The sequence below is a fragment of the Lissotriton vulgaris genome, chromosome 5 (genome assembly GCF_964263255.1).
Source record: "Lissotriton vulgaris chromosome 5, aLisVul1.2, whole genome shotgun sequence".
Classification (NCBI taxonomy): domain Eukaryota; kingdom Metazoa; phylum Chordata; class Amphibia; order Caudata; family Salamandridae; genus Lissotriton; species Lissotriton vulgaris.
The window spans coordinates 1,743,321,432-1,743,344,447 of record NC_141693.1 but is presented as its reverse complement, the minus strand read 5'-3'; positions in this window follow the sequence as shown (position 1 = coordinate 1,743,344,447).

Here is a 23,016-nt window from a genome sequence, read left to right as displayed (position 1 = left end):
CCGTTTGGGAGTTACAATCCCACCAGCCGCACTGAAAACCCGTTCAGAAGACACGCTTGCGAGTGGGCAAGACAAGTAGTTTAAAGCCAGGTTGGTGAGCTGTGGCCACAATTCTTTTTTCCCATGCCAATACGCCAATGGGTCAGAATTAACATAGACCTCTGTTGAGTCATTCAGATAGTCCTTCACCATCGACTCAAGGTCCTCATCCAAGGTTCCTCCACTTTGCTTAGCTCTTGCTGTGCCTCTGACCTTTTGAGAACCAAACCCACGCAGAGCTAGCCAATCCTCTTCAGCCTCCAATGTTTCTGTTGTCTTTCGTGCAGATGATCCGGTTGCCGGTGTCTTTAACGGCTGAGAGGTCACTTGTGCCACAGCCACAGGTGCAGAAGTGGATTGTTTTGACTGGGGATGGCCTGCTGATGTACTGCCATTTCCTTCAATTTCCAGCCGTTCTGTTTCAAACTTCTTGGCTGACAAGGCTAGCCAACGTTTGTACTTTGGAACATGTTCATCATCAAAAGGAAAGAATGCTTGGCCTGCCAGCGCCTTTTTGTAGCGTGGATCCAGAATAGTAGCACAAATGTAATGCTGTTCTGAGTGGATCTTTTTAAGACGTTCATCACCTTGTAGGAGCTCTAATAATTGCTCAGCCAGAAGCAAAGAGTCTTGGTTTTTATCTTTTCCAAACACAGAACACACCTCCTTCAGTTGGTCCTCCAGCATGTACAACAATGGGATAGCTTTTCCCAAATTAGAGTCCTCCTTGCTGACTGCACGCGTGAAGGACTCAAAAGGACGAAGCATGCGTGTCAGGCTTTCAACTATGTTCCATTGCGGCCCACCCATCCTCAGCTCCTCTGTACCCTCTTTAAGGAAATATTGATCGAGTTCCGTATACTGCTCATACAGACGCTCAAGCATGTAGAAGGTTGAGTTCCAACGTGTTACCACCTCCTGGATGAGTGCTTTCACTGGCATTTGACGTTGATATAGCAGGCTCCTCAGCTGCTTCCGGGCCTTAAAAGAATGGCTGAAATGCTTGCACATTTTTCGGCAGGTGTCCAATACACTGTACGCTGCACTGCCTTTATTACCCAAGAATTTTTGGACAACCAGGTTTATACAGTGCGCCAAACACGGCACTCTGAAATAGTAACCGTCCCTCATGGCCTTAACTATATTGGCGCCATTGTCCGTGGAAACATAACCAACCTTGCGTTTTAGTGGGGACAGCCAGTTAAGGACCTTTGTGTTAAAGACATCCAAAATGTTTTCTGCTGTGTGACGTTTCTCCAAACCAAACATGGCTAGTGTTGCATGTTTCCGAGCACCTTTAAAAACAATGTTCGTGTCAACACCTGCGTTTAGCTTTGATTTAGCCCCTGAAAAAGAGACCCAGTGTGCAGTGATGCACATGTAATCAGCGCCTGCGCCACTGGTCCACATGTCTGTTGTCAGATGTATAGTGTGAACAGCACTCTTCTGCAAAGCTGCCCCAATCACCTTCAGAACATCTTCATGTAGTGCTGGAACCGCAACTCGGGCAAAATAGAACCGGCTAGGAACCTTCCATTTAGGGCAGAGCGCTGTCACTAATTCTAGAAAACCAACCCCTTCTACAAAAGAAAAAGGGAGAAGGTCGAGAGCTAGCATTTTAGCCAGCTTAGTGTTATACAGACGGGTCATTGGGTGGTTGCGTTCATATTGCGCTTCTGTAAACAACATCTTTTTAATGTTGCCCTGGACCAAGGATTTACGGGATGATGATCTCTTCGACCCAGTTACGCTCGCTGATGAACTTTTCCGCATTGATGTCTCACTCTCTCCCACACTCTTAGTGTGGCTCCCATGGGGTGTGCTGCTGACACGGGAACTGGGTGTAAGTGAAGTGTTTGAATCGTCTTCTTCCTCCTCGTCATCATCAGATGAAAAATCAACGTTTTCATTACGTGCAATTCTGCCTTGCATAAACGCCTCTAGGTGCGGAAGCCATTGGACAGGGTGCGCTCTCTTAAGATGACCTCTCTGGCCTCCGGTACCATAGTTAGAACCAAGCTTACCACGACCAACTCGAACCTTACAAAGGCTACAAATGGCTACGTTTTCCATTTTTGGGCAAACCCTAAAGAAGTCCCAAACTGGAGACTTGAAATGTCTTTGGGGGCCGGAGGAGGCGGCGATACTGGTGGTGGTGGTCCTGCTGCTAATGCCAGATGAAGTGGAGGATGTGGATTGCCGAACTTCAGTACGTTTTGCACTTAAACCACCACGAATTGAGGTCGAGGACGAGTTGGGTACCTTCTTGCGAGGAAGAAATATGGAAGCGGTAGGTTTTGGTGTACTACTTAACTCCAAATCTAATGATTCCATTTCCATTGCCTCCTCGCCGACATCATCATCACGCTCAGCAGCTTCTCGGGATAGGGTCAAAATGTCTCTTTGCTGCATGCCCGGTGGGGCTGCAGTGACCTTTGTGATGACTGGCTCGTCGTCATCGTGAGAGGCTTCATCACCAGCAGTATCTGTCACTTCTTGTTGAGCCTCATCACACTCCATAGGTTTGAGTTTTTGGACGACCTTCCTTTTACGCTTAGGTACCGGTGTCAGATCATGGTGTGCCTCACTGTCAGACCGCAGTTGTGGTTCCCAAGACAGATCACTTGCATCAGAACGAGGTGGGCTTGAAGAAGATGTAGACACCCCCCTTGATCTTTTCCTTGCTAGGGATGTGGAAGACAATGAATGATCATCAGGAGGAGTGGCTTCCAATGATACCTCGGGTTCATTGTCGATTTCCTGATGTGCCCCGACTTCGGGAGGAACAACTATTGTGGGCACTTGTGAACCTCCATGCACCTTTGCTTGCGCATCTCCTTTTGCTGCCTCTCCTTCCACATGTACTTGGGCGTGTACTTGCACATGGTGTTGTTGTTGCGGCTGTGGTTGTTCAACACTTGTCAGATGAGTTACAACAACCTGTGTTGATTCAGGGACATTGCTGCTACTTTCTTGCGATGAGCCAACATCACTGGTCGATGGTGATTGGAGAAGTACACTGACTGCCTCTGAAGCACTCAAGGGCTTTGACTTAAGTTGGCGTGGTGGTGGAGGCACTGAACCCAATGGAGCAGGGGTGCTGCTCCCAGCTTGGTCCCCAGCAGATCCTGCTGCTGCAGGCGTACTTTTTTTTTTTCTCCCAAAAAACGTGGCGGGTGGCACACCAGCCTCCTTGGAAACTTGCTTCTTCTGCTCCTTACTAGCAACTTTCTTGCTAGAGGAGCTACGGAGAACTTTCTTTGGGGCCATCTTTTTCAGAGCAGGTCAGACAGCAGGCCGCAGTTGCACGAATTGTAGAGTTGTCTGAGGCCAGACGTGACGTCGCGTGACGTTATGCAGCACACACACACCGCTGCAGGACTTCTTCCTGGCACTGGTGGTTCTCTTGAGTCTTGTGCACCTAAAAAAAATGGAAGACAGAGGAACATCAGTTCAGTTATAGAGCACAAAAAAATCGAAAAACACTGCAAAATCAGCACAATCCCATTCCATCCATGGCCTCCATGATGTTTAAATTCAAGACAACCCACAGAAAGACTAGGCCCATGCAAGACTCACTACCCCTGGGCATAAATAAAGGTTGAAAAGTAGGCAAAATGGTTGGAGGCCTAACAACAAAGCCTGCATTCAAAATGGCCACTTGCCTCCTAGCACATGGCCAGGGCCTGCCTGTACCAGCACTCAAAATGGCCCCCACCCACATGGCCTGTCCCCATGAACACCCCCAAAAATCGAAAAACACTGCAAAATCAGCACAATCCCATTCCATCCATGCCCTCCATGATGTTTAAATTCAAGACACCCCACAGAAAGACTAGGCCCATGCACCACTCACTACCCCTGGTCAAGGCCCCAACAACAGGTCAAAAATCGAAAAACACAGAAAAATCAGCACAATCCCATTCCATCCATGCCCTCCATGATGTTTAAGTTCAAGACAGCCCACAGAAAGATTCGGCCCATGCCAGACTCAAATACCCCTGGTGAAAAGGCCACAAGTACAGGCCCAAAAAACGAAAATCACTGAAAAATCTGCACAATCCCATTCCATCCATGGCCTCCATGATGTTTAAATTCAAGACAACCCACAGAAAGACTAGGCCCATGCAAGACTCACTACCCCTGGGCATAAATAAAGGTTGAAAAGTAGGCAAAATGGTTGGAGGCCTAACAACAAAGCCTGCATTCAAAATGGCCACTTGCCTGCCAGCACATGGCCAGTGCCTGTAGCTGCACTCAAAATGGCCACCAGCCACATGGCATGTCCCTCCCCATGAACACCCCCAAAAATCGAAAAACACTGCAAAATCAGCACAATCCCATTCCATCCATGGCTTCCATGATGTTTAAATTCAAGACAACCCACAGAAAGACCAGGCCCATGCAAGACTCACTACCCCTGGGCATAAATAAAGGTTGAAAAGTAGGCAAAATGGTTGGAGGCCTAACAACAAAGCCTGCATTCAAAATGGCCACTTGCCTGCCAGCACATGGCCAGTGCCTGTAGCTGCACTCAAAATGGCCACCAGCCACATGGCATGCCCCTCCCCATGAACACCCCCAAAAATCGAAAAACACTGCAAAATCAGCACAATCCCATTCCATCCATGGCCTCCATGATGTTTAAATTCAAGACAACCCACAGAAAGACTAGGCCCATGCAAGACTCACTACCCCTGGGCATAAATAAAGGTTGAAAAGTAGGCAAAATGGTTGGAGGCCTAACAACAAAGCCTGCATTCAAAATGGCCACTTACCTCCTAGCACATGGCCAGGGCCTGCCTGTACCAGCACTCAAAATGGCCCCCACCCACATGGCCTGTCCCCATGAACACCCCCAAAAATAGAAAAACACTGCAAAATCAGCACAATCCCATTCCATCCATGCCCTCCATGATGTTTAAATTCAAGACACCCCACAGAAAGACTAGGCCCATGCACCACTCACTACCCCTGGTCAAGGCCCCAACAACAGGTCAAAAATCGAAAAACACAGAAAAATCAGCACAATCCCATTCCATCCATGCCCTCCATGATGTTTAAGTTCAAGACAGCCCACAGAAAGACTAGGCCCATGCACCACTCACTACCCCTGGTCAAGGCCCCAACAACAGGTCAAAAATCGAAAAACACAGAAAAATCAGCACAATCCCAATTCATCCATGGCCTCCATGATGTTTAAGTTCAAGACAACCCACAGAAAGACTCAGTCCACCCACCACTGAGTACCCCTGGGCAAAAGGCCCCAAAACAGCCCAAAAATCGAAAATTCCAAAATTTTAATTGCAGCAACTGTAATGCCCCAAACAAACTTACTTGTAAAATTTCTAATCCAACAGTGATCCAAAGAAAGTCAAAAAGGCCTCAAATCCAAATATCCAGCAGCATCCACAAAAAGTAATCCTTCCAGCTCCAGATCCAAATGAAAAGTGACCAGGAGATGGACAAAGCACTGGGAGGAGCCTGCTGGACAGGAACAGGAAGTTGAATACTGTGGGGCACTTCCTTCCTCCCACCCCCTCCCCCCTCCCCAAAATGGACTCCTCGCTAAAAAAGTGCAGACAAATGTCAACCTAAGGAGTTATTCAGATAAAAATCATCATTTCAAGAAGGTTTATGCTGCTTGCTGGTGGATTTCTTGTGCAGAATTGCAAATTTTATATTTTTGCTTGTGCGAGATTGTTGCTGCTCGCCGCATCTCAAATCTCGCAATTGCGAAGTACCGCGAGACGTGATCTCGCCGTACTCGCGTTGACAAACTCTCGCTGTGCAAGTTGGCAAGCCGCGATGACGTAATCGCGCTCGCCAAATTCCCGCGGGATCACACAGCAAGATCCAAAATGGCGCAGCACTCGCAAAATATCGAGAAAAACAACTCGGCAAACGATGATAAACGCCGCGCGCCGCAAAAATTGTATCACCAACGCCGCGCGCCGCAAAAAAAATCCGCTGCGTGCGAATTTGCGGATTTTGCGGGAAATTCGCAAATCTCGCGGATTGCGAATTTACCGAAAATCCGCAAAATCCGCGAGCGTAACGGATTTTCCGCCCATACTTAGAATAGACCTTAGGGATACTCCTCTTGCAAAGTGTGATGGTACCTTATGGGTAGATGGTTCGTGCTTTAAGCTTCCGAATGGTGATACGACTGCAGCATATGCTGTTACGACTTTGCATACGATTGTGGAAGCTGCACGTATCCCACATAATTCAGCTCAAGCAGCGGAGTTGATTGCATTGACAAGAGCGTGTGTGTTGTCGAAAGGAAAGAGAGTGACTGTGTATACCGATAGTCAGTGTGCGTTTGGTGTGGCTCACAGTTTTGGTTGCCTGTGGAAGGAACGTGGGTTCCTCGCGTCTCATGGAACGAAAATACAGCATGGTCAGTTGGTGAATGAACTTCTTGAGTCACTTACATTACCGATGCAAGTTGCGATTGTGAAATGCAGTGCACATACGAAGGTTACCGATGACGTTGGTCGTGGTAATGCGTTTGCAGATGAAGTTGCGAAAGAAGTGGTGAAGGATGTGATGAGTCGAATGTATGTTGCGGGTCCGGCAAGATGGGTTCCGGATAGAGGAATGTGCGAAGATACAATAGCGAGTGTGAAGTCAATTCAGGCTGAAGCTACGGAGAAAGAATTGAGTGAATAGAGAGAGTAAGGGAAAATTGGATTTGAATGGTTGTTGGATTGAGTTGTCAGAGCATCAGCGATGGTTGTTGCCTAATGCGATGTGCTTGCAGTGGTTACAATGGCGCATGGAATGGCTCACATTAATCTGAAAGGGATTTGTAAGTTGTTGGCTCCAGTATGGCAGAATGCTGGAATTCCTAAGTGTGCAGAGAATCTGGTCAAGAATTCTATGGTTTGTCTGATGTATAATCCTGGCAAGGGAACTCCAACTCCAGCTTGTCATTTTGCGCCTCTGACGTATCCGTTCGAGGTTTTGCAATTAGATTTCATTCATATGGAGAGGTGTAACAATTTGAAATATGTCCTCGTGGTTGTTTGTGCCTTTTCAAGATGGATAGAAGCATATCCCTTGAAAGATAATACTGCCTTGTCCACAGCTAAAGCCTTAATTAAGGAATTTTTCCCTAGGTATGGTTTGCCAAGAATGGTCTGGAGTGATAACGGGAGTGAATTTGTTGGTCAAGTCATGAAGAGAGTATGTGAAGGTTTAGGAATCAGACAGAAGTTCCATGCTGCAAATCACCCCCAATCAGCTGGTTTAGTTGAGTGCTATAATGGCACCCTAAAGCTGAAACTGGCCAAGATTCAGGCGATCTCTGGTCTCCAATGGCCCAATGCTTTTCCATAGGCACTTTTGTCAACCAGAACAACAGTACATTCTCGAGTGGGACTTAGTCCCTATGAAATAGTTTTTGGTCGCCCGGCAAATATATGGGGAGTGCCGAGGCAGACAAAGTTTAGTGAGATTGAACATCCTGTATTGCTTGACTATCTGTATGATTTGACGGCTAAATTGCGTGTTTTACACCAACAGGTTCATGACACATTGCCACAAGCATCTGCAGATCCAGGACACGTCATTGATCCTGGCTCTTGGGTCTTGGTCCGAAACTTTCAGCGGACTAAGAACGATCAGCCCCGCTGGACCGGTCCCCACCAAGTTCTGTTGGCGACGCGTACTGCAGTGCGAGTGCACGATAAAAAGAACTGGATCCACGGCGTACATTGTAAGAGGGCCCCTTTGCCTCTGCCGTACGACCAGAGGGTCCAGGAGGGTGTAGCCGATTCAGAGACTGAGACTGTGCCCCCTTTTATCCCATTCAGCGATGCACGTTTGATTGAGACAAGTTCTGAGCGTGAAAACGACGACCTTTTGCAAGAAGCTGTGCCTCCATCAGTTCGACTGGACACCTCTGAACCTGAACTATTGTTTTGTGAACAGACATTGCCTGGCAAAGGCCGCTATGAATTACGACCGAGAGTCGTTGGACGAATAAAATAAAACCTTTTCTTGCTATTTTTGATACTACGCTCTCCCATCTGAGAAACTGTTTTGATCGATTTTTGTTTTTCGTACCACCATCCCGGTTCAGCTGTAGGGTCGTGGTATAAAGACTCAGAGTGTACGGCCTTGTAGACACAAGGTCGACGGTTCTGGTTTGTTCTAGGGCGTTCGCTGGAACATTCAGAGGTACACTGAGCGAATCGAATCAACTGCTGCGAACAGCACGGTTAGAGGATGGATTTTTTTGAGATGGAGAGACCTGTTGAAGAAATGAACTTTAAGACACGATTATGGAAAATAATGAGTAGAAAATGTTTTCTGATAATACGTCTTTGAATGCTACTTAGTATGGCGATGATTTTGATGGGATATGTTATTTTCTCTTTTCAAGTGACGTTTGCACCCACTACACAACCTATGCCTTTTCCGACTATTTCTTCGCATTCTTTTCATCCTCTGCCTGAACATGAGTCCATTAGAAGATTAGAATTTGCTAATAACTCTTTTGTTCAACTGCTACATCAGCATCAGTTAGTAGTTAACACCACTAATTGTTGAGTGTGTGGTCTTATGCCTCATACTACTGATAAAGGTATTCCTTACCTGGTCCTGCCATTTAGCTATAATGGTTCTGTATGGGCATACAGAACTATGTTTATCTATGCCTGTGAAGTTTACCCCCTGCGTTCTGTGAAAGACAATCCAAAGAATAGTGCTCTAGTTAAGGGAATAGTAGACATGATTAGAGGAATTGAATCCTATGAGACTATCCCAAAAGATGAGACACTAGCGTATATTGGATGGAACGTGACTGGATATGGAAAAAGATCTTCTCCGATTTGGATCTTACCCCATCGTGGTCATTTTTGTCTGCAAGGTAATGGCAAGATTCCGAGGGCTCAGTTAGGGAAGAGTGTTTGTACTGAGACTTATGTTTTTGCGTCCCAGACTTCCCCATCATTTTTAGCAGCTAGGAGTACCTATTTTCATGGCCGTTTCTGCCATTAGGCAGGACTAGGCAGCCGCCTTGGGCGGCAAAAGGTGGGGGGCGGAAAAAAACATGCAGGCAGCAGCAGGATCACGAGCCAGCAGTGCACCACGAGCCTCGGAGCCTGCAAACTGTACATTCGATTCCAGGGTCTGTTCTGCTAGAGCGGACTTGCGTGTGAATGTGACTACAGGTGAGTAAGAAGTTAGAACATCCTCATTCAGGCCTGCTGCATGTGACTGCGAACATTTGTAATGAGTCCTTACTTGTAATTTTAAAAGAGGCCTGTGAGTGAGTCTATGAACTCATCTCGGTCCTCACGGTCCCAGAGACGGGCGCACAACTGTGAGGGATATGGATGTTGGCGTTGGTTTCATTTGTTTGTTGCAGCAGCAGGCCCTAACCCTGATTATACTTTTTTAAAACAAAAGCCAGGAATGTAAACATGGAGGCAATAAGGCGAAGCTGCTCCTAGCTAGCACTAAAGACGTGCGTGGAGGCATCCGAAAAAAATAAAAAGAAGATAGCGAGCCTCTGAGCCACAAGCTTTGGCAAAGCCAATAGAATTGATGTTAATGTGCAAATTATTTAAACTATGCGTGCAAAATATTGAAACTGTATGTGTGAGTGCCTGTGCTTCATGCAATGCCAGACCTATTCGTTTAGCCAATGCTATTATATTTTAGATTCCTGGGCTGTTTGGATAGAAGTTTTTGAAAATATGTGTGTGTATGACTCATGCACATTTCCTGACAAAAAGAGCAAAGAAGCCTGATGCACAGAAAAAAAACGATTTTCAATGCAATGCAATGCACACATAAAATGAAAAACATAATGTGCTTTTGAGATGTACAATAATCCGTCCTGCATTGCAATGGAAGCAGCAGTGGTGCATTAAACATCCAGTAGCAAGAGGTAGGAGAGGGAAATTCTCCTCCGGGCTACTCTGTGGATATTTTGTAGACTTGGCTACAATAGGTCTTTCCGAAGCTGCTGCATTTAGCCAGGCCTAATAAATAAAATAAGGTAGACATGGACATATTGAACCAATAGGGCTTAGAGAGTAGTGATTGGTGCAAAGGGTGGGCAGAACGGTGTCCCTGGAGATCTCACATGATTCGACCTTCTACCAGAGCTGGGAAGGGTTCGCTCTGGCTGATTCATCTACAATGATGCTGAGAGAGGAAATGTATGTAGTAGCGTCTGTTGCCTATACATTGTTCTCCAGGTACATGGAATAATTCCTCTAGCCTGGATGACGGGGGCGATAGAGATCGTAGTAAAAGGGAGGGGGCGGCATTTTTCAATTCTCGCCTAGGGCGGCAAAACACGTAGAAACGGCCCTGCCTATTTTGTTTGTCATGATAGAGCATACACATGGTTGCCCCCTGTATTTTCGGGAACATGTTATGTTTCGTTCCTGTTGCCCCCTACGTATACTGCTGCGGCAGATTACCATAGAACGAGAGTTGTTAGAGGTGTCTTCAGTAAGGAAGATACTGCTGGACAAGAATTAGGAGATTTTTTAAAGGGTTTTCTGCCGTTTTGGGGACCTATGGTCAACAGCAGGAACATACGGCAACTGACGAGAGTGGTTGAGTCCACCGTAGTTGAAACTGCTGGTGCCCTTAGTAATTTGACTGCTGAGCTCCAATCGGATCGCCTTATAACGCTGCAGAACAGAGTTGCGTTAGACGTCATACTTGCAGATAGAGGAGGGGTATGCAAATTGATTCAATCGAGCTGCTGCGTTTTCATTCCAGACAACGCTCCGACAGTGTACCAGGCCATTTCCAAACTACATAAGATCTCCGAGTCTGTAATGTGGACGAAGGAGATTGGTCGTTGATGGGATGGTTTTGGGAATTGTTATCCACTTGGGGATGGAAGATTCTGATGGTCATTGGGATGGTTTTAGCTATCCTTTTCCTGTTCTGTCTTTGTGTACAGTGTGCTCCTGCAATATGTGGCCTATGTGCTACTTCGTGTGTAAGGAGTCCTGTCCAGAGAGAGGTAGTAAGTAATAGGATGATGCTTCAGCAATATCTTGATGATCTGATGAATATAGACCTGCATTCAGATTGACATGAGTTTAGGTTATTGCCTATGTAAGGGCCAAAGGAGGGTCTGAGGTTCTGTGAATTCTGAACCCGTTTCGTAAAGGTCATGGTATCGTTACAATTTTGGTAGTAGCGAACCGCAAATGACGAGTGTGGCATGTACGAGTGATTTCGCCATGTTGGATTGATGGAATCACTATATATTCAGGGATTTCGTTCTGAACCTTCGGGTTCCATTTTGTGCACGGCAGCCATTTGAGGTTGCCCTCACATAGGCAGATGACTACGGCCAAATGAGTCTCTTTGGGACACGTACACCTTTAGCTGACTTCTAGATGACCTGAGCGAACTGACCTCGTTGCCTGAAGCTAACCTTCCTGAGCCAGTTCCTTGTCTGGTAGCTGGTCGAGATAGAGATCAAAGAGCAGGACATTGCTGAGTTTATGGTACACGCACACACCCTTCTATCTTGCTTCTCATCTGTTTCTGTTCCTTCTTTTATGGCCTATTTATTGTTTGGGTTGTGGTACTTTTATTATGGATACGTCCGGCCTGTCCGAGCAAGAATGTTGGGCTTTCCCGTGTAATTGATGGTGGGCTGGACAACTGAAGAGTGGGATTGTCGTTATGTGATACCCTTTTGCAATGTCACTTGTGATTGGATAGTTCGTAAATAATTGGTGCTTGTCAGGAATGTGATTTTTAGCATAAAAGACGTTGTCTCGCTCTACGAAAATTGAGCAGTCTCTAGCGAACTACCCGTGTCGTACTTCGTAGATTTCTGTTCCTGGTTGCAGCCAATAAATTTGATCTTTGACGTCACCGAGAAGTATCCTGTGTCTCTGTATTCCAAGACAGGTGAACCCGAAGACTTTGGGCGTGCCCCTGGCGCCGCTGGGTTCTAAAACCCGGTTCTTCAACATAGCTCCACTTTGAAGTGCGGGCACAAACTAAACCAAGGTCCTCACGTATGTATCCTCTTTTGCCCTAACCTATTTGTATGTTTCCAACTTGGCCCATGGTTCCCATTTTGTGGAAGCCAGCAAAAGTTATTTGGTATTTTTATTTTCCTTTACTCTGTACACTTGCCTTTTTACATCATTCTCTGTCCTATTTCACTCCGTTAAGCTATGTGAGTAAAATTCAGCAAACCATTTGTGCCCCATATCTAACACCACCATAATGTCATATTACTTTGGAGTAAATTTCCTCGCTGGAGCAGGAAGTGGGAATTCAAGAGTGGGAAAGCTTTCACTATAGGTGAGCACCCACAAACTTGTGTCTTTGGAATGCTCACCCCTATTTGTTTGAAAGGCAAATTCACACCAGGAGCACAAATGGCGCTTTACCTCCCATAGTCTGCATGGAAATTGACACAGGTCATTTTAATAAATGAAACCTTTACATAGTTGTGGAGTGGTCAATCTACGGTTAAAAATGTTTACTAGTGCAAAACAATGGAACAGATTAATCCGAACCCCCAACATGGAACCAGCACGACCTGCTAGGCCAGCAAATGGATCTCATTGTACCCTACAAATGTACTAACTACAGTTAACACACTAACAGACCGACAATAGGAAAGCCAATTAACTAAGACAGCAAATAAGACCTATGCCCACACCCATTAAACTCCATAACGTGCCAATCTTATTACTATCATTATTATTAAAAAACGCCTCGAATCCTTGAATTTTAGTTGATTGATAAGATATCAGACCCAAGAGGCACTGTGACGCCTTCTATTTGCAGTGTAAGTAAGTATTGATTGTTTTAGGAATTCACCTTACAATTTAAAACATTAAAAACATGGTTATAATATACAGTTAAAATGACACATTGAATAATAGTCCATACCATGAAGAGACTTGTGCAAACCACTCGATAAAGTGCTAGGATCCGTGCAATATTGAGGGCTCTAGAGTTTCTCGCAGCTCCATACTAATATCTGTTGAGACAGAACGACTCAGTTTGTGGGTAAACATGTTCACTTCTGTTTGCATTCACAGGGAAACAGCATAAAATATGCAACTAATATTCAAGTCCATATTGGCTACTGGCACAGTCCTGGCAGTGAAAAAGCATTTACTACAATGCTGGAACAACGAGATGACTTTACAACGATGCCTGAACAACGAAAATGTAAGTATATCATAGGTAAGTGTAACATACAAGGGAATTTTTAGGGTTTAGGGTAGGTATGGGTTTTTGGATGGTAAGGACATTTTTAGGGTTTAGGGTGAGTATGGGTTTTGGGTGGCAGGGACTTTTTAGGGTTTAAGGCGGTTATGGGTATTTGGGTGCCAAATGAATTTTTAGGGTGCAGGGTGGGGTTGAGATTTTGGATGGGAAGGGAATCTTTGGGGTTTAGGGTGGGTATGTGTTTTTGGGTGGCAAGTACATTTTTAGGAGTTAGGGTGGGCATGAGTTTTTGGTTGGCAGGGGAATTTTTAGAGTAAACCCATATATATTTATACACATGGGTTTATAGTTACCTGTAAAATGCTCAAATTTTTGTGGTAATGGCATTCATGGTAAAGGCATTTGCCTTGAAAAAAAGTAATTGTAAATACTGCGGGGTAAAAAAAAAGTACTGTAAAGCCTTTTGTTGTAAAGGCAGTTTCTTTGTTTCTGTGTCATCCACGTCCCACTTAGGTCGGCCTACGGTTGATTGGCAGCCATGGTGGAAAGTCACCATGCCCTTCTTATGATAAGCCACGCGTCCAGAAGGCTTGTAATGGTTGGCAGGTCTGATCCTGCACAAAGTGTGTCTCTGCAAGATGTAATTGAGAATTGTTTGAACAGTGGGATAATCCACTTTAGTTTTGGTGCAAATTAGCATGAAGTGCCTCCTAGACTCCTTTCCGCCCATTGTGCAGTCACAGAGTTCAGAAGTGGTGCACGCTATATAAATATGTGTAACATAACATATAATAAAATGAAACCTGCAGTAACTTCTGTCTGGCTCCTTAAAAACATGCACAAGATTTCTTTTTCCAAAAGGCGCCATCACCAGCTCACAAGCAGATGGATAATGAATTGGCAAACCCTGCAGACACCGAGCCAAAAGTAATTACAGAAGCAGCTGTGCAAAGCATAAACACGGCAGAACAAATCAAACACACGGAAAGCAAATGCATATAGACAAGTCCTCAGGAAGAGAAAACCATTTTATAACTGGCGCTCTCTGGACAGCTTTTGAACAGGATATAGGAGATGGGCACGAGACTCCGACAGTCAATTCACACCTGTCTCGGGGACCCTGGGAGAGGCGAAACAATATAACTCTACTCGATTCACTGACCTTAAAAATGATAGCATCAAGGCAATATAATACTGAAATAGATTCATAATGTAACACCCACCACTGATACATACATCCCAGTGAACAAACAATAAGCAAAATGAGACCTGCAAATTGCAAATTCCAAGGTCATAATCTTCTAATACTGATCCCCACATGTACAAAGCAACCCACCTGTGCACTCCTTTTGACGTGATCTCACAAACCCCTCCAGACACCTTTAAACAAAGGAAAATCCAGGAACCTCTCTTGCCGATAACGCTCACAAATCCGGCCAGAAACTTTAGTTTTCTTTTCACTGGGTAGGATCTCAAATGGTAGGGAAACACCCAAATCACTCACACATATTATTTTGTGTAAATTGCGGCTTTCTCATACTTGATCCCAATACAAACAAGTCAATAGATTTGCAAACATATTTAACACAACCCCACTAGTAAAAATAACAAACGAAAATAAAGCAGATTTTTACACGGAGCAAGAATTCTAGAATCTGAAAGACCTGATTCGAAAACATCCTCAAGTCATTTCTGACGACTGCCAGAGATGATGGAATCAAGATGCTTTGGGAAGGCTGGCGTTTTACCTATATGATGGTACGTCCAAAGCATGAGCATGAGCACCTAAAGCTTCTTAGGCAGCACTGCGGGTTGACAGTACAAAACCAGTTTGAGCCCCTGCATGGTCGACAGACTTTCATTCCCACAAGGTCGAACAAGTGAGAACTATTACGTAGGAACACTTTTTTTTCAGTGCTACGAATTGATTCAGTTTGTGATGAGTGCATAATATTAGTAATATTAAAGAACGGAATCAAATGTATGGATGCTGGAAAGACAGCATCACTGTGCCTGAGATGTGTTGCTGTCAAGGTTAGTGGTGAAAGTGGGGAGCTTAGTGATGTCGCCTGGTGCCACAGACCCACCCACTGAGCTCTCAGTAACAGTTTGGGATACTGGAGAGACAACATATTCCAGATTCTGAACAATCACTGGTCATGTTTACATTTTTCAGGTGCCCCATGGAATCTTCAGTTGACGTATCATGAAATGGGCTATTCACGGTTGAACTATTTCAGGTGCCATCGAAGTCTAAGGGTTGCAGAATGGAAGGTGCCGACAGTAGGGCTTATTTGAAGAAAAAACACAGATTGGGGTGGATCCATAAATGCCAGAAGCACTTTTTTGACTTGAGTCTCCTATTTACTAAAATAGGCAAAGACGTCTAGAGTTTAGAGACCCCGGTAACCACCACTATGGAAATGCCATCTCTTGCAAGGCTTTGGTTACAAGAAGCACCCCTGTGTCTCCATATACCCTCACAGCCGACAAAGAAATATCAGCTCCTGCCCCACCACCTAGCATGGGTAGAGGTACGTAGGGTAATTGTGGCAGCAGATAAAGGGCTACTGGGCGAAAATGGTTCTGGGCAGTATGCTATCTGGGTAGGGTCCCTGCTTTAGGGCTGTTTGTTAGATTCAGAATTAATGTCCAGCATTGTCTGATGACAATTCGCCCTACTCCCAAGAACATGGTTCTGTCAGTATGTAGGCTAATGCTATCAACAGTAAGAAATGCTGGAGGAAAGTGTGAATGGGGTGGAGAGAGAAAAGAGATGACTCCCAGTTTTCCTGTATAAGAATATCACAGACTGGCATTCTCAAACAGTTAAGTGTACATAGCTTCAAAATGGAAGGCAACCGGGAACCTAAGCCACAGACTGGAGAGAGAAACCTGTATTAAGGATGAAAGACGGCCAGGTTGATAATACTCCTGGAATAAAGGGTAGTTCAAAAACCAAGGGAACCAATAAGGGAGATAACAAGAAAGGTGAAAGACGAGGAAATGGAGAACAAACTCGGTTGCCAAGAGGTGAAAAAATGCAACATGGGTGCAACGTGGGCCGTTGCCAGACTCATCCCCCATGGTACTGTGTTTGAAGCAGTACTGCTGCCTATAATGACCCAGATGTCTCACCTATGGACCTTCATCCTGCCTAGCATTCGGTGCCCCAGCCACCACAGCCCGGTCTGCATAACCTTGCAGGAAAACGTCTCACAATCCGCTTCTGCCATATCCCAGGAACAACCCAAGATCTGAAGCTTTCCAGCGTAATACTGACACTGCTCATCTACAATTAGTAGGTCATCACTGACGTTTTACTTCAAAGTACTGAATCTGCTTCTCCATTGCGGCCCGTCGCTCTTTCAACCAGCATCAGTGGCTTCCTGAGCAGAATAGGTTGGCAGCCGTTTACTCTTCACTAGCTCTCAGACATGGGGATGTTTTTGACATTGCAGACTGCTATGCAGAATTGCAGGAAGCTGTGGCAGGGTTTCATCCAATTACCAGGTTCAGTGGATCAGTAAGAAGGTTTTCCTCCAGTCCTCCTAGTCTGGAGTATCTACGAAAGAGTTTTCTGTATCTCTGGCCCCCAGGAAAGACAAACTGTAAAATGATATTGTCTGTCCGCTTAGTCTATTGAGGCTGTCAGGTTGTTTCTCTGGACCTACAGTCTGTTCTAATTGTAGTCAGGCTTTCTAGTGTTCCCTTAGTTCATAGTCACTGTATTTTCACTTGTTCCCAGGCTGGAGTACCAGTGACAATGTGCTCTCTAGTTCTGCAGTCAGGGGTAATAGAGGGAGGAGTATGTTAGAACCCCCCAGCCCAAGTGACTACGACAGAAGCTGTCCCAGATTCTATGCCCTTGATCTGGGAGACTGGATAATGGGGGTTCGACCTGAAAGAGGCCTATTTCCAGATCTGGAGACCCAGAGGTACCACCCAAGGTTCAGGTGGGCCGCAAGCATTTTCAGTATGATGTGTTCCCTTTCGGCCTCAGCAGTTTGCCTCTGGTGGCCACAAAGGTGATAGCCTTAGTCGCAGTATGTCTAAGAAGGTGGGGATACAAGGTGTTATCCATTTTGGAACACAGAGGGTTGTCAATAAAACAAAATGCCGAATTGCTGTTGAGTGTGGAATAGCTGGGGCACACAATCAGTGAAAAGGGTGTGGCATCTAGGTCTAATTTGATTAAAGCTATTGTAGAGGCTCTTTATCCCAGGGATAAAGACTTGTTAAGTTAATTCATGGGATCGGCTTATACTCTGTGATTCTTTGACTGCCTCCTCTTATCCAGTCGGACTTTTTTTTGTTCCCCTGAAGTTCTTTCCCCTTTGCCGTTTTTTTCTATACTATGCTACGCTTTAGTAATTCATGTAGCTATGTTATGCTGTTTCCCTTTCTATATTATATGATGCTCCAGCAACTGATGTAACTATGTAACAATGTTCTGAAACAATGTCCTACACATGTATAGCGCTCTGATACCTCCGGGTCTAGCCAGCGCTGTATAAAACTTTTCAAATAAATAATAAAATAAATAAGTTTCACTTGTCCCCTGTCCAGAGCCGTGACAGATTTCCTCCGGTCACCCAGTACAGAATAGTTGTGATCGGGTTTTCTCTAGGCGACTAATTGGGAATGTCAGGCTCCGTCGCAATACTCCTCGGGCTGTGCTGAAAGACCTATACCCACACCCTCGCAACAATCCTGCTGCCTGACTTGATAACCACAGACTAGCAGAACGGTCCCGTGAGCGCGGGAAAGGAAGGGGACAGTGGGGAGGGAGATCTGAAACGACAGAAACAATGTGTTTAGGATAACACCCTCTTCCCTATCTTTCACTGGATTCTTGCATACGAGATATATACCACAATACACCTGTATGTCTACACTTCTACCTGAAAAGGAAAATAGGATGTCTTTATAAACAGGAGAGAGAGGCTAGGGTACTATCCAAGACGGCAACCAACTAAACAAAAAGAACAATGAAATGATATCAGGTGATGCTATCTTCCTCATTGGGTGCATACACATTAGTACAATCTCTCACCTACCACTTTAGTTCAGTGTTCTGCCTTTCCCTTTGATTAGATACCCCCCTGTAGTTTCTCTCCTGCACTGAAGAAAAGATAACAAACAAAATGTTGTAGACAGACAAATGATATGAAAAACACTGTAGGTTTCTTCACCCTCGTTTCATGTCATCTCATACTTTTATGCTTTAAATGTTCACGTGCAATGAAGAGTCTTTGAAACCCCTTCTTGATCCACAGATGTTTTATACACAGATAGCAGTTTGAGCCCAAACTGTTTTTCTCAGGAGAGCACGTTAATAAACACAAAGTATTTCACAAACGCTTGTTCAGCTCCTGAGATAGTCACTCAATCTAATATTTACACAAAGATCTTTTCCCTGCAAGAGAATGCAGCCGCACTTCTCCGCCAACAGGGAAAACAGACGTAGGTTCCTTGAGATACTTAATGTACTCGAAAGAGACGTATACACACAGCCGAGTGTATCACCAGAACGACACCGCTTAACACAGCCTGTCACCAATCCGGGTAACTCCAGGCATTTCTCCTCACAGAATGCTGATACTCACGATTGTGCCGCTTCACCGTATTCTACAAACCTCTACGCCAGCTCGGTAAGAATTATCGGCACCGACAGCAGCCGCCTCGTTGTTTTAGTTCCGGGGATTACGTTGCGTTGCGTAACCGCCTGGCCCTCTGGGAAATGCAGTTCTGGTTTGGTGAAGTGCCGAATGTTATGCATTTCGCGGACAGCGGCACGCTCGTAACCACAATCCTGACAGGGAAAACCAATTAGAGGTGTTTCTCTGGTTCACTGGTCTGAAGTGCCTGTGGCAGAGGTTTTTCTGATCTACTACTCCGATGTAGCTGTGACACGGGTTTCTCCGGCGCTCTTGTTCAGACTGTATTTTCCTCGAGCCTGGAGTAGTTGTAAGAGATGTTCTCTGGTGCCCAAATCCAGAGAAGCTATAAGGGAATTTTCTATAGTCTAATAGTCTACAGTTCAAGTGAGAGGTCCTGCCGCAGTGCATAGTAGCTGTCACTTGATTTTCTCTGGACTCCCAGTCTGGGGTAGCTGTGAGGGGATGGTCTCTTGACCGCTAGTCTTGAGTAGATATGATATTTTTGTATGGAGCAGCGTTAAGAGGGTTCTCAATGGTCCCCGGCCTGGAGTAACTGTGTCGTGTTTTTCTAAGCAGTTCTCCTTGGGCTCTATTCTACGAGTGTTTGCTCTAGTTTGTGTGTTTGAGCAGAGTTTGTCTGTTAGCTATGAAATATATTATCCTGCCCTTCTTTTAAGAGAAATATTTTTGGGGGCTCTCAACTTGACAAAAGCATAAGGAAATAAAAGAATATACACAGATCCATCACTTAGCCATGTCCTAATAGCAAGGTATGCTGTTAATCAGAACTAACCCATGAGTCTTTGGGAAGTGAGAGTTCGCTAAACATCCAGAAACACAACATCCTTAGTTGTGCTGCGGATCACTTTAACGTCGGGAGAGGTGTGGAGGGGGGAGGATAAATTCACCTAACTCTGTTTAGAGGGTATACAGGCTTCTCCCCGGGATCTACCTTTTTGAGCTATTGAGCACGCGGTGATCTTACCACATGTGGGACTTAGTTCCAGTGCCCATAGGATTCTCATTGGTGATAACTCCTTAGTGAAAATTAACAAGAATTTATCTCTTTAATAGACAATCCAGGGCAACGTGCCTGGATTTCTTGCCCTCGGGTTCATTTAATATCAGACTTAAAGAATCTGTGTCAGAAAGCAGGCAGTCTCCTGGATGTCCTGAGAGAGAGTGAAAAGCAAATTGCAAGAAAATAGAGAACCTAACTCTGCCAGCCCACAAATTGCACCGTGAGACCAACCATCTCAGATTCAGGATACCGCCCAAAGCCTTTCATATTTCCTAATATGCTTTTAGTGCATATGTTAAGTGTATGTGTCGCGCTCCGAGAGACAGTAGTAAACGCAATGTAAATATTCCCAGTAGCACTCATGGACAAATATGCTGAAGTAACACTTAAGAGCAGGGAGTCTGCTCCACACTGTGATGTCACCCCGCACTCACACTCCAATAAATATAGACTAGACAGCTGTTCTGTAGAACATGGAAAAGTCATTCAAACTGCAATCGAAGCAGGATATTAGCATGTCATCAGAAGAGTATTATTTCATTCTTGCTTTCACTCAAGGTCCCTTGATTGGAGAATAGGCAGACCCTTCTCAATCACGCTCATTGGCTCTTTTGAATGCAGTCTACAGATCTATTTGATCTCTGCCTGCAAAAAGATAACACGTTCCATCTCTGACTCTTGGCATCCCCTTCGCAAGCTGGATGCTAAGAGAACACAGATGAATCAGATCACAATTATGTTCTTCGGCAGAAACCACAGGGTATTGAACATATCCTTCAATCACAGCACACATATGTTCCTCAAACCGTGCATAATATTCGTGATCTGTACCCCCCAATTTGCAATTTATTGCAAGAACTTGCAGCAAGCACCCTACATGTGTGGTCTCGCAGTCCATTTCCAGTAAACTTTCAATGGCCTTCGAAGTTGGAAAAACATTTTTCCTATTATTTCAAAATCTTTCAGCACATACTAGGAAAAAAGCACATGGTTGCAAGCTTTTTTCTACTGTTTTTGGAATTTTGTTTTTTGGTTTTTCTTTTTGTCTTATTGCTTTGATTTACTGAAAAATGGCTGAAGATTGGAATATTTGAATTAATAACTTGCCTTTGACATGTTCTTTAATGGACGTTGCTCGCAGAAGTCTGTTAGTCATTATCTACGAGAAAGTCTCCCAGTGATTCTGAAAAAGTACTTTAATATCCTGATGCTAATTCAGGGGAACCATTATAGAATAGAAGAATCCATCACATGCAGTAAGGAACTAATATTGTTGTCCATTTACTCTTTTTTCAGTTTTTCCGCTGACTGTCAGTTGACCAGTGAGAAAAAAATGAGCAAACTACTTTTGGGCCACGGGTTTTTGTCTCCCAAATTCAACACAACTTGTGCAGTTTCCTCCAGCTACTCTAAAATGATGCGCAGATTTGCTTATTTGATGTTCACAAAAATGCATACTACTACTCATATATTATATAATTTGCTGTCATTTCAGCGCACATTGGAACTGATTATGACTGGTGTGTAAATTCCAATGATTCTGTTTGAACCTAAAGTGGTATTATAGGCCAAGCACAAATTACATATCATGGGAGGATATGACCAACCGATTTGCTACATATGGCTTTTCCATCAGACATGCAACAACAGGGAAGAAAGAATGTCTTAGAATGAAACTGAGCGAACCTCTAAAAGTCTTTGTAGGACTGCATAGAGTCAGCTACAAATATCGGCCAATGCTATGAATGAGTAGAAGACTTCTTAGAAATGATGACCAATTATTTACAGTTTTAGACTGAGATACAACATTGTGAAGCAACATTTTCTGACGCTCTTAGAATTTCACCCACTTACTATCTACTTCAGCTCTCTAATTATGCGGGGAAAGAGTTATGCCCGATTGACAACACCACACCTCCTTCCCCATCCGGCCGAGTTTCTCCTCACAGCTAAAGTCATCCATTGCTAGGACAGGTTCTCAAGATCCAGATGAGAGAAGCAATTCCATCATCATGACGACTGCAGCACTCAGAAACCATAGGAGCGCACTGGCTTTCGACAAGCGCCTGATTGGCTAAGCCATGTTTCACTATGGCAGTCTGGATATGCTTTTAAATCACTTTCCACCAGGGCCAGTACAGGCCCCTTGATGTGTACTTTATGGAGCTGTAAATCCGGAAAAAGCTTTGGTGATTTCTGAACTTGCGGGAACAGTTCACTGGTGCACGCTTTGGGATCCTCAATTTATTATAACACAATATGAAAGCAAGTTTATGGCAGAACAATGGTATTATGAACTTCCTTTTACTTCTGCTAGGTCACGCAGCAATTACACCCGCTTTCTGCTCCTGGGAATTGACATTTTTGTGCCAAGAACGAGTTTCATTTCCAATTAACTTTTATGATTTAGTTTGCAGCTGGCAGCTCTCCGAGTCTGTAGTTTCTGACGTTCAGCTTCCATTGATAAAAGTGTAGGTACACCCCTGCATTACTCGCCAATGATGAGCCTGTGGGCAGAGTCAACCTTTAAAGTGCATTCCACAAGTTGCACAAGTCCCCAGATCAATGTAAAGTTCTTTTTAATATTTATTTATGAGTTTGACAAGCTTCCTTTATAAAGTCGAATGCATATATAGATTTTTTCACTTCGGTTTGATAAAAAACATTGAAGTAGTGTATCCAGAGACCTGCTCACTACTAATGTAGAAGATGCAATGCATTGGCAGTGTTTACACATTGTGTAGCGTGTTAACAAAGGTAAATATAAACATGTACATTTAACCACATGTATATTTACTTCTACTAATGCAAAACAAATGGAGAGAAAGGGCTACAGCAAAAACGCTCTTAGACCCCAAGCAATCAAATATTCCAAAACAGCATAAGAGCGTCAAGATTTTCAAAACGCTACCCCTCAAAAAAAAAAAAAAACACAATCTTGCCAGGAGGAAAAAAGTGGTAATGAAAAAGCACAGCAGGGAGAAAAGGCGGGATAAAATAAGAGATGGGAAAAAACCCTCAAACACCAAACAAGTAGGTGTTTATTCTCATCATTGGGTTCTTAAGTGTGAAAATAAAGGTGCAAACCATTAAGCCCACAAT